The sequence below is a fragment of the Mizuhopecten yessoensis genome, unplaced genomic scaffold (genome assembly GCF_002113885.1).
Source record: "Mizuhopecten yessoensis strain PY_sf001 unplaced genomic scaffold, ASM211388v2 scaffold8123, whole genome shotgun sequence".
Classification (NCBI taxonomy): domain Eukaryota; kingdom Metazoa; phylum Mollusca; class Bivalvia; order Pectinida; family Pectinidae; genus Mizuhopecten; species Mizuhopecten yessoensis.
Genome location: NW_018407390.1, coordinates 693291 through 709337, shown reverse-complemented (window position 1 = coordinate 709337; position 16047 = coordinate 693291). Strand labels below are relative to the sequence as shown.

General features: G+C 34.0%; 1 protein-coding gene across 2 annotated transcripts in view; it reads right to left on the bottom strand.

Annotated features, from left to right (window-relative positions):
- Window positions 1–15372, bottom strand: part of LOC110454989 (galanin receptor type 2-like) — a 29409-nt gene extending 14037 nt beyond the window's left edge. Inside the window, exon 1 of one of the 2 annotated variants that reach the window (XM_021504847.1) lies at window positions 15229–15372. The gene's annotated coding sequence lies outside the window, so the exon portion shown is untranslated. Of the gene's footprint in view, window positions 1–9772; window positions 10057–15228 lie in introns of those variants that run through there. The other variant, XM_021504848.1, reaches the window with a different exon arrangement.
- Between the last annotated feature and the right edge of the window lie 675 nt (window positions 15373–16047).

Genomic DNA, 16047 nt, shown 5'->3' with positions numbered 1-16047 from the left:
TTTTTGTTGACCTTTGTCCATGGAAGGTCCCTGCAAAATTTCATTGAAATTGGTTCAGGGGTTTTGGAGAAGAAGTCGAAAATGTAAATTGTTTACGGACGCACGACGGACGACGGACGACGGACGACGAACGACGGACGACGGACGACGACGGACAAAAGGCGATCGCAATAGGTCACTTGAGACTTTGTCTCAGGTGACCTAAAAATACTGATGACTAAAATATGTTGGTTGAAATGTAATAAAATAAGCACATGTAAAGAGTATATATGCAGGCAGTTTGCAAGTTAATTATATAAAGAGTATACACTTCCTGGAAATAAAGATATATGTTATAGGGTACAAAACATTTGAATAACTACATATACCTGTATCTAAATCTTTTTAAATCTCAAAATCACTCCGACGCTTACAATAAAAGACATAAATATGATTTGCACTACATAGTTCCTTTAATGAAGAAATGTCATTTGTTTCTGACAAAAATCTATCCAATAAAAGAGTGCCTAAAGGCTTATCTGTCATTGTGGGTGTTAATCATTTCTTAATCCTCATTGTTGATCCATGCTCTACTGTCGTGGATTATCTTTAATACAAGCTCATGAATATGCATAATGCTGATTACAAAATCACTCCTACATGTATACTGATCAGTGCTAAAAATAGAGTTCCTGTCCTCTGAGTGACTCCCGGCTAATAGCTTGGCTTAGGCATGCCTGATTGAACTTTTAGATAAGTAATACGTATAGACTAAACATTTCAAGTCCAATAATGGGGTAACCGTTCCATATCATACAGTAGATTTAGTGCAGTATAGACAGTTAATTGATTTAGTGCAGTATAGACAGTTAATTGATTTAGTGCAGTATAGACAGTTAATTGATTTAGTGCAGTATAGACAGTTAATTGATTTAGTGCAGTATAGACAGTTAATTGATTTAGTGCAGTATAGACAGTTAATTGTTGCAATGTATAGTTATGACCCTGTGTTTATATTATAGCAAATTGTACATGAAAAGTTGTTAAACTATAGACCTTTGTATAATGTCATAATTGACCCAACTTGTTATACCTGTAGATGTCGTGCTGTCAATGTTGTACATGCATGTCATGCTGTTAATGTTGTACCTGTACATGTATGTCATGCTGTCAATGTTGTATCTGTACATGTATGTCGTGCTGTCAATGTAGTACCTGTACATGTATGTCGTGCTGTCGAATGTTGTACAGGTATGTGATGCTGTCAATGTTGTACCAGTTCTTGTATATGATGCTGTCAATGTTGTACAGGTATGTGATGCTGTCAATGTTGTACCTGTTCTTGTATATGATGCTGTCAATGTTGTACAGGTATGTGATGCTGTCAATGTTGTACAGGTATGTGCTGCTGTCAATGTTGTACAGGTACATGCATGTCAGCCTGTCAATGTTGTACATGTATGTCTGTATGTCGTGCTGTCAATTTTGTACCTGTACATGTATGGGATGCTGTCAATGTTGTACATGTATGTTATGCTGTCAATTTGTACATGTGCATGATTGTCATGCTGTCAATGTCGACCTTAATCAATTAGATGTACATGTATGTATCATCTATCACTGTAAATAATTACAAATACAAATATTAAGTCTTGAACAAAATTTTCTACTTTCCATTTGAAGGTTTCATTAAATGCGCAATGTTGTACCTGTACATTTATGTCATGCTGTCAATGATATACCTGTACAGGTATGTCAAGCTGTCAATGTTGTACCTGTCCAGGTATGTCGTGCTGTCAATGTTGTACAGGTACATGCATGTCAGCCTGTCAATGTTGTACATGTATGCCATGCTGTCAATGTTGTACCTTTACATGTATGTCGTGCTGTCGAATGTTGTACAGGTATGTGATGCTGTCAATGATGTACCTGTACATGTATGCGATGCTGTCAAAGTTGTACCTGTACATGTATTTCGTGCTGTCAATGTTGTCCCTGTACATGTATGTCATGCTATCAATTTGTACATGTACATGATCGTCATGCTGTCAATGTTGACATTAATCAATTAGATGTACATGTAGGTGATGCTGTCAATGTTGTCCAGGTATGTGATGCTGTCAATGTCGTACCTATACATGTATGTGATGCTGTAAATGTTGTACCTGTACATGCATGTCGTGCTGTCAATGTTGTACATGTATGTCTGTATGTCGTGCTGTCAATGGTGTACCTGGACATGTATGTGATGCTGTCATTGTTGTACAGGTATGTGATGCTGTCAATTTATGTCATGCTGTCAATGTGGTACCTGTACAGGTATGTCGTGCTGTCACTGTTGTACCTGTACATGTATGTGTCAATGTTGTACCTGTATGTCGTGGTGTCAATGTTGTACCTGTTCATGTATATGATGCTGTCAATGTTGTCCAGGTATGTGATGCTGTCAATTTATGTCATGCTGTCAATGTTTTACCTGTACATGTATGTTGTGCTGTCAATGTTGTACATGTTTGTCATGCTGTCAATTTGTATATGTACATGATTGTCATGCTGTCAATGTTGTTCCTGTACATGTATGTCTTGCTGTCAATGTTGTACCTGTTCATGTATATGATGCCGTCAATGTTGTACCTGTTCATGTATATGATGCCGTCAATGTTGTACCTGTTCATGTATATGATGCGGTCAATGTTGTACCTGTACAAGTATGTCGTGCTGTCAATGTTGTACATGTATGTCATGCTGTCAATTTGTACATGTACATGATTGTCATGCTGTCAATGTTGACCTTAATCAATTAGATGTACATGTATGTATCATCTATCACTTTAAATAATTACAAATACAAATATTAAGTCTTGAACAAAATTTTCTACTTTCCATTTGAGTACAGGAATGTCATGCTGTCAATGTTGTACCTGTACATGTATGTCGTGCTGTCAATTTTGTACCTGTACATGTATCTCAGGCTGTCAATGTTGTACCTGTACATGTATGTCGTGCTGTCAATTTTGTACCTGTACATGTATGTCAGGCTGTCAATGTTGTACCTGTACATGTATGTCGTGCTGTCAATGTTGTACCTGTACATGTATGTCGTGCTGTCACTGTTGTACATGTATGTCATGCTGTCAATGTTGTATCTGTACATGTATGTCGTGCTGTCAATGTTGTACAGGTACATTATGTCATGCTGTCAATGTTGTACATGTATGCCATGCTGTCAATGTTGTACCTGTACATGTATGTCGTGCTGTCAATTTTGTACCTGTACATGTATGTCAGGCTGTCAATGTTGTACCTGTACATGTATGTGATGCTGTCAATGTTGTAACTGTACAGGTATGTCATGCTGTCAATGTTGTACCTGTACAGGTATGTCGTGCTGTCAATGTTGTACCTGTACATGTATGTCATGCTGTCAATGTTGTACCTGTACATGAATGTCATGCTGTCAATGTTGACCTTAATCAATTAGATGTACATGTATGTATCATCTATCACTTTAAATAATTACAAATACAAATATTAAGTCTTGACCAAATTTTCTACTTTCCATTTGAAGGTTTCATTAAATGCGCAATGTTGTACCTGTACATGTATGTAGTGCTGTCAATGTTGTACCTGTATGTCGTGCTGTCAATGTTTTACCTGTACATGTATGCCATGCTGTCAATGTTGTTCCTGTACATGTATGTCGTGCTGTCAATGTTGTTCCTGTATGTCGTGCTGTCAATGTTGTACATGTACATGTATGTCGTGCTGTCAATTTTGTACCTGTAAATGCATGTCATGCTGTCAATGTTGTACCTGTAAATGTATGTCATGCTGTCAATGTTGTACAGGTACATTATGTCATGCTGTCAATGTTGTACCTGTACAGGTATGGCATGCTGTCAATGTTGTACCTGTACAGGTATGTCGAGATGTCAATGTTGTACCTGTACATGTATGTTGTGATGTCAATGTTGTACCTGTACATGTATGTCTTGCTGTCAATGTTGTACCTGTACATGAATGTCATGCTGTCAATGTTGACCTTAATCAATTAGATGTACATGTATTGTCAATGTTGTACCTGTACATGTATGTCTTGCTGTCAATGTTGTACATGTATGTCGTGCTGTCAATGTTGTTCCTGTATGTCGTGCTGTCAATGTTGTACATGTATGTCATGCTGTCAATTTGTACATGTACATGATTGTCATGCTGTCAATGTTGACCTTAATCAATTAGATGTACATGTATGTATCATCTATCACTTTAAATAAATACAAATACAAATATTAAGTCTTGACCAAATTTTCTACTTTCCATTTGAAGGTTTCATTAAATGCGCAATGTTGTACCTGTACATGTATGTTGTGCTGTCAATGTTGTACCTGTACATGAATGTCATGCTGTCAATGTTGACCTTAATCAATTAGATGTACATGTATGTATCATCTATCACTTTAAATAAATACAAATACAAATATTAAGTCTTGACCAAATTTTCTACTTTCCATTTGAAGGTTTCATTAAATGCGCAATGTTGTACCTGTACATGTATGTAGTGCTGTCAATGTTGTACCTGTATGTCGTGCTGTCAATGTTGTACATGTATGTCGTGCTGTCAATGTTGTACCGGTACATGTTCAATATATAATATATTTGAATGGAACTTTGCATTAATTTCAGGTCTTTATCAAGATAATTTTCAGGGCTATTTATAAAGGCAAAATTTCCCAGTCAAAAACGTGTGTGATTATTCCAAATTTGCTCCTTAAAAATTCCCAATCTGGAGATATAAAAAATAGAATGCATAAATTTTAATAAATTCTTCACAGTTGAGTTCTCAATTGTAGCATAAGTATACGTATTATGTACAGAGAATAATGTTGTCATAAATATATAGTTTTAAATATAATAAGTTAAACAGTCTAATTTTATGAATTCATAAATGGATAAAACAATCATTCAAGTTTCCCAAAATAGTCCTGAAGTCTAAGATTTTCTTCCAATTTCATTCCAGGGGTCGTTTGCCCAAACCCCCCAATACATGTAGTAAAGTTATAAACCTGTGTTTAAAATGCATTTGTATTATACATTATTGTAGTTTAAAGAACATTTACTTTTTTTCATAAAATGTCCACAAGGTATAAGTGTCTTTTCAGAAATCTTTTGTCGTGCAGGTGTAAATGTGTATAAGTACATTTGTTGGCAGTGGCACAGTAATACTAAGTCATATAAATTACATTATGTTTAATATAACACCTGTACTACATTTCTATGTATGTCCTTTATACAATTACGAGTAAAATGTAATCTATTTTCCCTGCTAAATAGGTGTCCATTTTAAAACAGCACACATATCTCCAAGTTTATTTAGGTGAGAGTTAATGTTTGTCTATTACTGTGACACAGGTCATTCCAGATGACTTACTTTGCTATTTAAGGTGTCAAATCTAGGGAACATATATAGAATGAATCATAATGAAAGCATAATAAAATGTCTCACGTCCACAAACTGTGACAGTAGATGTGCCTCCGGTGTTTCTCTCACGTTACACCTCAGTATGAGTCTACAGAAACAAGGTTACACCTCAGTATGTGTCTACAGAAACAAGGTTACACCTCAGTATGTGTCTACAGAAACAATACTTAGGTTTACTACTTTTACAATGTTCATGGATCTATCACTTTTCCCCCCAAATCTGTTCAAATAAGTTCCTATTTGTTATTTTTTTTGTCTGTTTTTCTGATAATTCATATTATACAAGTTAAGAATATACACAATGAGTGTGGGTTGATTAACATGTTTATCTAACTCTAGTTAGTTAATTTTCAAACTTTAAAAAGACTCGAGGTTATCGAGTGTCTTTTTAAAGTTTGAAAAGTAACTATAACGAAAGTTAGAAAGCAGACTGATAACAAATTTTGTTTCAAATTTTTGACCTTTGAAATTCCCAATTTTCAGTTTAGTATGGCATTAATGTCTGTATAAAAAACTACCTGATAAATTCCTGAAGACAATGAATGGTTTGATTTGATTTTGTTGACCATTCTTTAAACTGCTAGTCATTTAAGGACGTGTCCCCATGAATGACATGTATGACTGCTGGAGGTGGTATGTTGGTTGTGCTTGTCTCCTTGATTGTGATAGCGTGAATCTGATGCCGGCTTTAGAGTGTTACCTAACTGAAATACCATGTGAAGGCACAAAGCATAGAATTCTGTCACATCTGTTTTCAATACTGGTTCCAAAAGTGTCATGTTTAGACAGAAGGCATACATATATAGTGTATAATGATAAGTTGATATATTAAAGAACATATATATTTACATAATATCATGGACAGCTTACAATACAGATCATTGATACTGACATGGTCTACAAACTATGTGTACCGGTCTAGCTCCTGACAATCACTAGCTCCTGACATTGATTGTCGAGAGCATGGCTGGATTTCTCTTCTCGGGTGTATTTGTTTTAGGTCTGGCATCAAATCAAACCAAACCAGAGAACAATGTATTCAGGATACTATCCCAATATTTCTGTATACTGTATAAATGTACATGTCCCTCAACCAGCAGCCAACGCAAAATCCAGTCCTATCTACATTGTATATTACATACAAAGGAAAATGAGATCTGATGTCCACTAGTGAATGTTCAGTGGAGGTCCGAGTACCCCAGTTGATTGATTCCTAAATGGAATTCACTAGACCGGCCATAAAGGAGTCCCCATTCAAACGAAAAAGATGACCAGACAACATCAAATGGGGAGACTCTGCAAATTTAATCCAGCAATCATGTTTCACCCACTAGGTGGGCAGTCATCATATTGAGTTACTGTGTGGAAAATGTTGACCAATAAAAGCACAATACACAAATTGATTATTTGCAGTTTTAGAATGTGTTCTTCAATTGAACTTTGCCTTCATTTTTGTATAATATAAATTATTGACCATGGTTTCATCAGTATACGGTCATATTTAAGTTCTTGTGCAGGAAATGACAACCAATCAGAATGCAGTGTTCTTATCGATATAATTGATTTGATCTTTGAATGAATTGTACATGCTTACCAAATTTCAAAAAAATTTAACAATATTTTAAGAAAATGATTTTGCTAAAACTTAAGTGTGATGTTGTCCAATCAGAGGACAGTATGCTACTTAATCATGCAAGGATTTCACTAATCTTCTTACTTTGTATAAAATGCAGTATATCATATAAAATTCCTATAGAAAAGTATTGGGAGCGGTATAGTATACCTTCTTTGCAGTGCTTTGGGAGTTGTAATCTGCAAGGGCCGGTGCTTAAGTTTCTGACTAACACACAACTGATAAGGACCGACTCCCCAGAAAGTGAGAATATAGTCAGTTTAGCAAATTACTTTGATATAAAAGATATTTTAAAATTATTGATCTAATATAATTTTTCACTAGTACTAGTGCTACCAGAGTACATGTAGTACATATATGTGGTCAGGTCAGTGTATCTGTTTATGTGTAACTTTCACCATTTATGGTTGTCTTGATTTTAATATGACATGTATCATCACAGCACCTTTTTATTGAAGTGGAAACTTTATACATCAAATTTACAGACAGTGAATTTATAATCAAAGGTTCTAAAGTACATACAGATTTTATGGACGATTCTAAAAATTTTGCTTAAAAGTCTTTCAACTATTTTCTTCTAAATTGAAAATAAAAGCTTGTGAGTTTCCTGACTTTTCTCAAAGTAAACGGTTGTCATCGCATGTACAATTACCGCGGCCTAGTTAAGAGACATAGCTAGGACTGGGTTGAAACCTGGTAAACACATGGCCATAATACTAATGGACTCTGTAATGTCTCCAGCCATCACTTTGGAATGTCGAGGAATGATATATTAGAAAACACGGACTGGTCACAAACACAATTTTTACTGTACATGTTATGTTAGTCTTGTATACATGTACTTCGTAGCTGCTATGTTTGACTAACTTATGAAAACTTGATTGTTCGAGTGGAGAATATAAATTCAAATCTGAACTGTAGATACTATTTTTTTCACCAAAATGACAAAATATTTTGACAGCATATGCTAAAAGAATTTGATAGCAAGCCAACTGTAAAAGTAAATCCACATTCTAATAAACTTTCTGTTTCTTAATTTGAAGAAAAAAGGATCTTCCCTGTGTATGTATTAAGAAACTCTATGTTACAGGGCACACTATCGTACCGAGGAAATGGTTTTAAATGAATAGCTTTGAAAACCAAACTAGCCTGCATCTGTATCTCACTAAATGATTAGATGGGACAATTAATGCAGCACCCATGCATTTAAGAGCCAAATTTGATCCATATGTCACCCATGGAACTGCTTTTCTATATATCTCCTAATTTCTTTTCCTTTTTACTGGTGCTAGCCGTTTGGAAATGTACAGGACATATATGTATAACCGAGTAATGAAAAGGACAGTCCAGACCTACTTGCACTCAAGTAGGAATATGTATACACAAACTTGTAACCTAAGCGTATGGAGGGTGTTTGTGTGTATAAACAGTTAAAATTATAAGCAGTAACACAAAAATAGGCCATTTTTTAGCCTACTTCCCTCCCCTCCAGGTCTGGTGACAGCTGATAAGGACGGGAGAAGCCATATTGATTTAATTATTTACGTATACATGTATATACGTTGTAGGGTTTCTCTGATAACTACTCTCAGCTGTTTAACATGTTGGTTTAGAAGAATTCAGAACAAAAATAAAGTCATGACATATTACATTATAGCACACCTTGTTAGCTTACAAAATTAAATCAGGTGAATGAAACTAGTACGCACATTCACATTAATTACGGAAAATAAAAATATTTCCATTTTTCACATACATTTATGTTCTTACATGTAAGAAGGGAAGGTTTAGACAAAACTACAAAACAGAGGTTGAGGCTCTAAAATATATAAACTTTATTTATTTATAACAATCATGAAACAAGTTATTTCAACTTATATTATCAGTACTTAATTATCAGCTTGCATTTTGAGGTTCTACCATTTAACAGTACAGAATTGGTGTTACTAAATGCTTTTAATCACAATCCTGAATTTATCCGCTTATGTGGGGTTTTTTTGCATTCTAATAGTTGTTTATAATTACACTAAACAAGTTCATACAATAATAATTTGGTCCCTATTTAATCGTGTATCGATCATGAATTTGAACAATTATCAGGATTATAATATAATCATTATTGCTAGAACGTCCTATCCTTGCATCTCATGTCAATTCTTGAGAACAGATAAAGCATATGTAGTACATGCATATATATATACTTGTACATTAACTCGTGTCGCAGTTAATATCATGCAGTACAATCAAATCAATGCTAATTTAAGTCTTCAAAATTTATTAGTAAGCTCTTGGACATTCACTATGACATCCCATTTCAAAGTTAAATTCCTACTTGTTATAAAGGCGTGTAACTTACACTGTATGTACCGATATTCAGATAAGATAATAGAACATGCACATGTTGACCACTTCATATAAATATCAAATCTGGTTTTATTCCATGCAATATTCATGTAAAATGCATCAATACATGAATAATTATCTATTTTTAATGTTCCTCATCTATACCTAGATTCTCCATAAGTTACGTTACATAAATGTACACCACTGTCACCAGCTCAAGGACAAATTTAATCAATTTGTAATTGAGATCATTCAATTTATTTCGTATTTAACAAATAAAAATATTTGAATTATAGCATTAATTACATCGATATATGAAATAATTAAAAGACAAGTACCTGGTATGATATTCCATAGATCTGTATTACACCCAGTAAATCACTGCGTCGTAATTGCGTAACAACCAGCTGTGTGATACTCCGTAACATGTGTACACCACGACTGACAACTCGCTCGCATCATCCAATACAAACAAGATAACTCAGATTAAAGTATAGGGGGTCAATGCAAGAGAGCCATGTTTTTTCTCCTCTGGCCACTAAGGGGTCAAGGTCTGAAAACTTCAGCTTGTTATTAATGGATGTTATATGTTACAAGCTTAAGCCATACATGTACATATATATGGGGTCAAGACCTTCAGCTCAAATCTCAACATGAGACTGCATGGTCCGGGAGTGGGAAAACTCCAACAGGCCTTCAAATATTGCAGACAATATTCATGATCTTTATGCAAAATGACATTTGTTATCACAAGACCTGCCATTGTGCTATAAATCAATAGAATTTATAAGTTGTACATTATATTTACTTTCAAATTCTCTGTAATAAGCACATCAGAAAAAACAATATTTCATTTATTTTTTTTATTCATAAAATTACAATTTTTAAAACTTTCTTTTATTTGTATTAATGATGATTTTGCAATATTCAAGATAGATCACCTAGCCTGTATTAGTCGACTCTTGACTTTATATGGATTCACAAAAAATATGTATTATGTACGACTCAAGACATTTCTTAACTTGAATTTCCCCCTAGTATTGCAATCATAATTATCAAAACAGTGCATACATCATCAGTTTAATGTGCTCGAAACTTTTCGATTGTATTCAGGTTTGAAAATGAATTATTAGGGCAGTCACAATATATCTGAAAATCAGTATGTCGTATTTAATACACAGGCATATTGTATTGTATCGCAATACAGAGATAAAATATTGTTGCATCTACTCAATATTTTTTAAAAGCTTAACTTTTTCTTCTGCTAGGTGTTTTAACTTTGCAAATTATATTTATTTACAACACCTTCTGAAAGATATGTCAATAGAACTATAAACAAGCTATTATCATAATGTAGGGGATCAGTTGAAATTTCATAATCGATAATTGGTTCAACAAAAATCTTAAATCCTTCGATTGAACTGACTGTTAAATTAAACAGAGCATTTTGATGATGGAAACAGTCCTACAAATCAACTTGAGATTTCTGGAAATCATTAGAACTGCAATTGTACTACAATAACTTGGGGGCTTCCTTATAAGGACAGGTGTCCTCATCACATCAAATACATACTCAATTATCACTAGCTTATTGCTCTTTGAATATTGTATTGTTTAAATAGATATGGCAAGATCTTCTGGAAAACTTTAATTTAATCTCTGAGAAACTTGATGAGGAAATTTTATAGTTTTTTCGCAAATCTTGAGGTTTCAATTTTGAACAGGCAATATTGTATGAAGTTTTGAGGTGTATGTATTACAATAAAAGCCTTAATGTTTTGCAGTACTCTAAATATTTCACTTCATCATAAACATATATGGCTATACTGTGGTTGTACTGCAGTTACGGTTAATATTTTTCTACCTGATTTTTGTTAATTCTGCACTGTAATTAAAGTAACAACTTCAAACTAACCAGACTGAATAACTCGGTCCCGACGGTGATTTGACAACACAAGGATATAGTAAGCTCCATTTAAAAAACCTTGACAATTCATGCAAATCTTTATTTACAGGCTTTAAGTATTTAAATGAGCTATTGAAGCTTGACATTTACTATTTAGGAGATTGATTTCATGTACAAAAAGGTTATTTTGACACTGCCTATTGACAAGAATATGATAGAAAGCTGCCAAATACAATGCTTTCAGGATAATGTCCTTGGCATACAATGTCCCGTATAGTAGGTTATACACATGTAGTTTACTACAGTACATTTCTGTATCGGATCAGTATACATTATACAAATATATCTCGGGTCCATGCCAGGGACATTCTTGTCAGAAGTGGCGTGACTTTTTCCAGCACCGTACTAAAGGTCCTACATTTCGACCTAATATTTAAAACTAAGGAAATATTTGTAGAACTTATTATATATATGCTCCAATCCCACTTAGCTAAATGCAATGTACGTCAAACCAAAGAAATAGGGATTATATTGAAATCAACATCTAACCCGCAGCTAAACACAATATCAAACCAAAGTTAGGACAAAAATATACTTATCTACATTTTAACTCACAACGCTCTCCATTTAATATAAAAAATATTTATACATATACAATTGTATTTTCAGTGATTTTTATACTCTTTTTCACAGGAGTCCGTTGTTTTGGTAAAATATCACCCACAAAAAGCATGATTTTTGGTAAAATAGAATGATTATATATTATTGCATTGATTTTTTGGGAACATCAGAAATTACCCAGGGGAAGGGGGCCTCAATAAGGCCCGGGACTGCCCTTAAAAACATATATATACATCTTATATGGTAGTACTCTTCATGGTGTAATTATTAAATGAGAACTTGAACGTTGAATTTCTAGTACTACTGTAAGAATAAAATCAATTTGGTATAATTACTTCTGATTCATTATAAATAAGCCAGTCTACCAAGGTGTACATGTATGCACAGAATAACTAATATTTTCAAACATTTGCAAACAATGTCAAGTATATATATATATATATACATGTATATCTCTTTAGGAAGGACACTCCAAATCTGTCACTATCATTTCTTACTTGTAAAACCAGGAAGGACCCTCCAAATCTGTCACTAGCATTTCTTACTTGTAAAACCAGGAAGGACCCTCCAAATCTGTCACTATCATTTCTTACTTGTAAAACCAGGAAGGACCCTCCAAATCTGTCACTAGCATTTCTTACTTGTAAAACCAGGAAGGACCCTCCAAATCTGTCACTAGCATTTCTTACTTGTAAAATCAGGAAGGACCCTCCAAATCTGTCACTATCATTTCTTACTTGTAAAATCAGGAAGGACCCTCCAAATCTGTCACTATCATTTCTTACTTATAAAATCAGGAAGGACACTCCAAATCTGTCACTATCATTTCTTACTTATAAAATCAGCATGGTCCGTGTAAACATCTCTCCTCTTATTCCTAATTAATTGATTCATTACATAGAACAGCTGAACATTTCATGAATGAAACAGTTGTGAGAAAAGCAAATGGAGTATTTAAAATTAAGATTCAAAGATTAGAATAACATTAAAATAAGGATACACATTATTTTACACATATACATGAGCTTTTGACATGAAAGATGAATGAGAACATAAGGTCACTAGTACCAACATGTATATAAATATGGGGGGGGGGGGGGGGGGGGGCACACATGTCCATTATTTTCAACTAACAAATAAGTTATCAGATATGTTGTAAACTATCAGTAGACTTTGTGTTGATGACATGGTACTTTTCAAACAGAGAAATTCAAAAAGACCAAATCCATTTTCGATATACTCTCACTCATTAAATAGTGCAGAAAGCCAGCAGACAACCTAAAAATGACCCAATTTTTACTTGAAAACTTAAATGGTAAATGAGTCAACAAGAATCAAATGCAGTTTCCTAATCAAATTACAATTCATAATTCTCCTTATAATTAATCTTACATGAAACTGACTGCTGCATTCAAAGTTACTGGGATTAAGGCTATTATTAATCATGAATGATGATTAACATAATTTAAGCAAAATGAAAATACGTTGTATGACTCACCAATGACAAAAGACTTGTATAAAACATGTTCAGGGATTTTGCCAGCTATTTAGGGAAAGGGCCCCTGAACAGAAATTTGGAAAATATCACTGGCATTTGGCATAAATTGGGAAAACATCATCAGTGTTTCCAATTTGTGAGAAAAAAAATGTTTGAAAAAAACAACCTGAAATCTGATTAATATTTTTTTTCTCGGTTTCTTATGTAATTACAGCAACATTTATTTAGATTAATAAACACATCAGTTTTTTGGTGTTTTTTTTTCTTTTAATTTGTAATGTTTATTATTCGATTTTTAAATTCTTTATCACGGACGGTAAACTTTTGAATGTTTACATATTATGACTGGAAACTCATATCAACATGATTTTTAATCCAATTGGGAAAATAAAGACAAAAAATGGTCAAATGGGTCCCAGCTTGTTGTAACGGACCCTATTAACACATGACAATGGAAATCAAAAGAGGTCCATAGGGTCTGTATATATCTGATATCAGGTTTTTTTGGTTATTTGAATCCTGGTCCAATTGGTGTTATATTCTTCTTTCATGCAATAATTTTAAAGTCCCAAAGATCAGTACATTTGATGCTTATTAGCGAACTTGAGGTGCTGTTTACAGGTATAACAGGTATATATGGACATTAGGTTGGGATATCAATCATTTCTATGTAATGACCTTGAGACCATGCCCTCAACTGCTTGTTTGTATATCATACTGAAATACCAAGGCTTCTGACCTTATGATTCTTTAGATGTTATTTTAATTTATAAACATATTAGATCCCTGTAACCTTGAAAGTAGGCCAAGGTCTTTTTTTTTTTTTTGATGCTGGGTCTTTTGTTTTCATAACTCACTCAGGTTTAAAAGCAAAAATTGACTTTTCGGTTAAGGAAGAATATAAGATGGCAAGATGAACTAAAATATGTTTTCCTTGGTTAGATAAATGTGTTGAATTGGCAATGGAAAGAACACGAGTGAAATTAAAGTCATCACATAAAACAATGTAAATTTCATTTTTGAAAAAGGAAAACTCGGTTTTACAAACTCAAGAATCTGGTCAGATATCTGTGCAGTCTAACTTAGAACGTCTTCATGAGTTGCATTCACAAACTGAGATGTGTACATTATGGCGTATTCATTTTTCAATATTTTTGTATTGGAATATTGTAAAAAACAGTAGAGTTCTATACATAACAAATACATTTTCCCTAACGTTATCAGTTCATGAGCTGAAAACGAAGTCATCATGCGTTGCTACTTGTATCAAGAACACTTTTTATAACATAACAGTAGAAAAGAGACAACGACGCATGATAAAGAAAAAACAACATCATTTAAATCGATTATAAACTAAAACTATTTAACACTACGCAGTAAACGACATATACAACATCCGGTAATGACACTTGTTTACTAAATACCACGCACTTGGCCGGTTTCATAATATAAACAAGATCCCCGTCGGCGCCCCTGCATAATGTGTATGAAATACGACTCGTGATTGTGGCGGTTCGTTTTTAGCCACAAATATGTAACCAAAACAATCCATTTCTAATGATGCTTTTGGTTTATTATGGTACTTTTACATAATATAAATTAGTTTGTGGTATGCTTATGGTAATTTTGAGGCTTTAACATATAAAACATCATAAAAACATGGGTTATATTTGAGGCATGCTTCTGAGAGTCGCAAGACAAACACGCCTTCGCTACGAGAAAAAAACACGGTATTGACAGTTCTGTTATTAACGTAAATTGATACTTACAGTTAAGTATGGTTCTTTAGCACATTTGTCAAAATCTTTGCGCCGCAATAAAACTCTTCAGGAGTGTAAACATCAGAAAACATCCATATTCTATAGCTTGTGTATTAGACGACACGTTTCCGAGGTGTAGGTATCCTGTATGACCTCAATATAAAACCTCGAGTAAGAGCATGCGCACTCATCCAACAAACATTTCCAGTGACCTCGTTTACAATGTTATTTATCGAGGACAGTGGGTCAGGATTAGAGAGCCCACGCGGCAGTCTATCTATGTTTAGATGTTACGCAGGGAAAGTTCTAACGTTTTGGCTCGAAATTTGAAAGGCATCTCCTTTCAGATATCGTCAATACATAGATTGTTGAAGAAGTATTTCCCACGTGCTCTAATAGGTCTATTTACATGTAGATAATTCTGTGACAATATATGTAATAGGACGAGGAATAGTGATAAAGATAGTGTCGTCGCTGGGGCTCGAACCCGCGACCCTTGACTCTCCAGCCCGATGCTCTACCGCTGAGCTAAAGGGAAATTCCCTACAGCTGTCGCTTGTAAGGCAACCTAATTAATCCACATCTTTTACAATATATATATATTTATGTCCAATCTGCAAAATGGGATATACGTGTATTATTTGTCTTTTTACCTGAATTATTATTATTATTATTATTAGACCTATCGATTCTATTCAATTAAAGAAAGACATAAGTATGTGCACCTTTTTTATCATCTTTACCATCTTTAAAGATGGGAACAATTTATTTGAAACTAGGCCAAATGTACTAAGTGGACCTACATGTATCTTCAATTTAATTGAACCA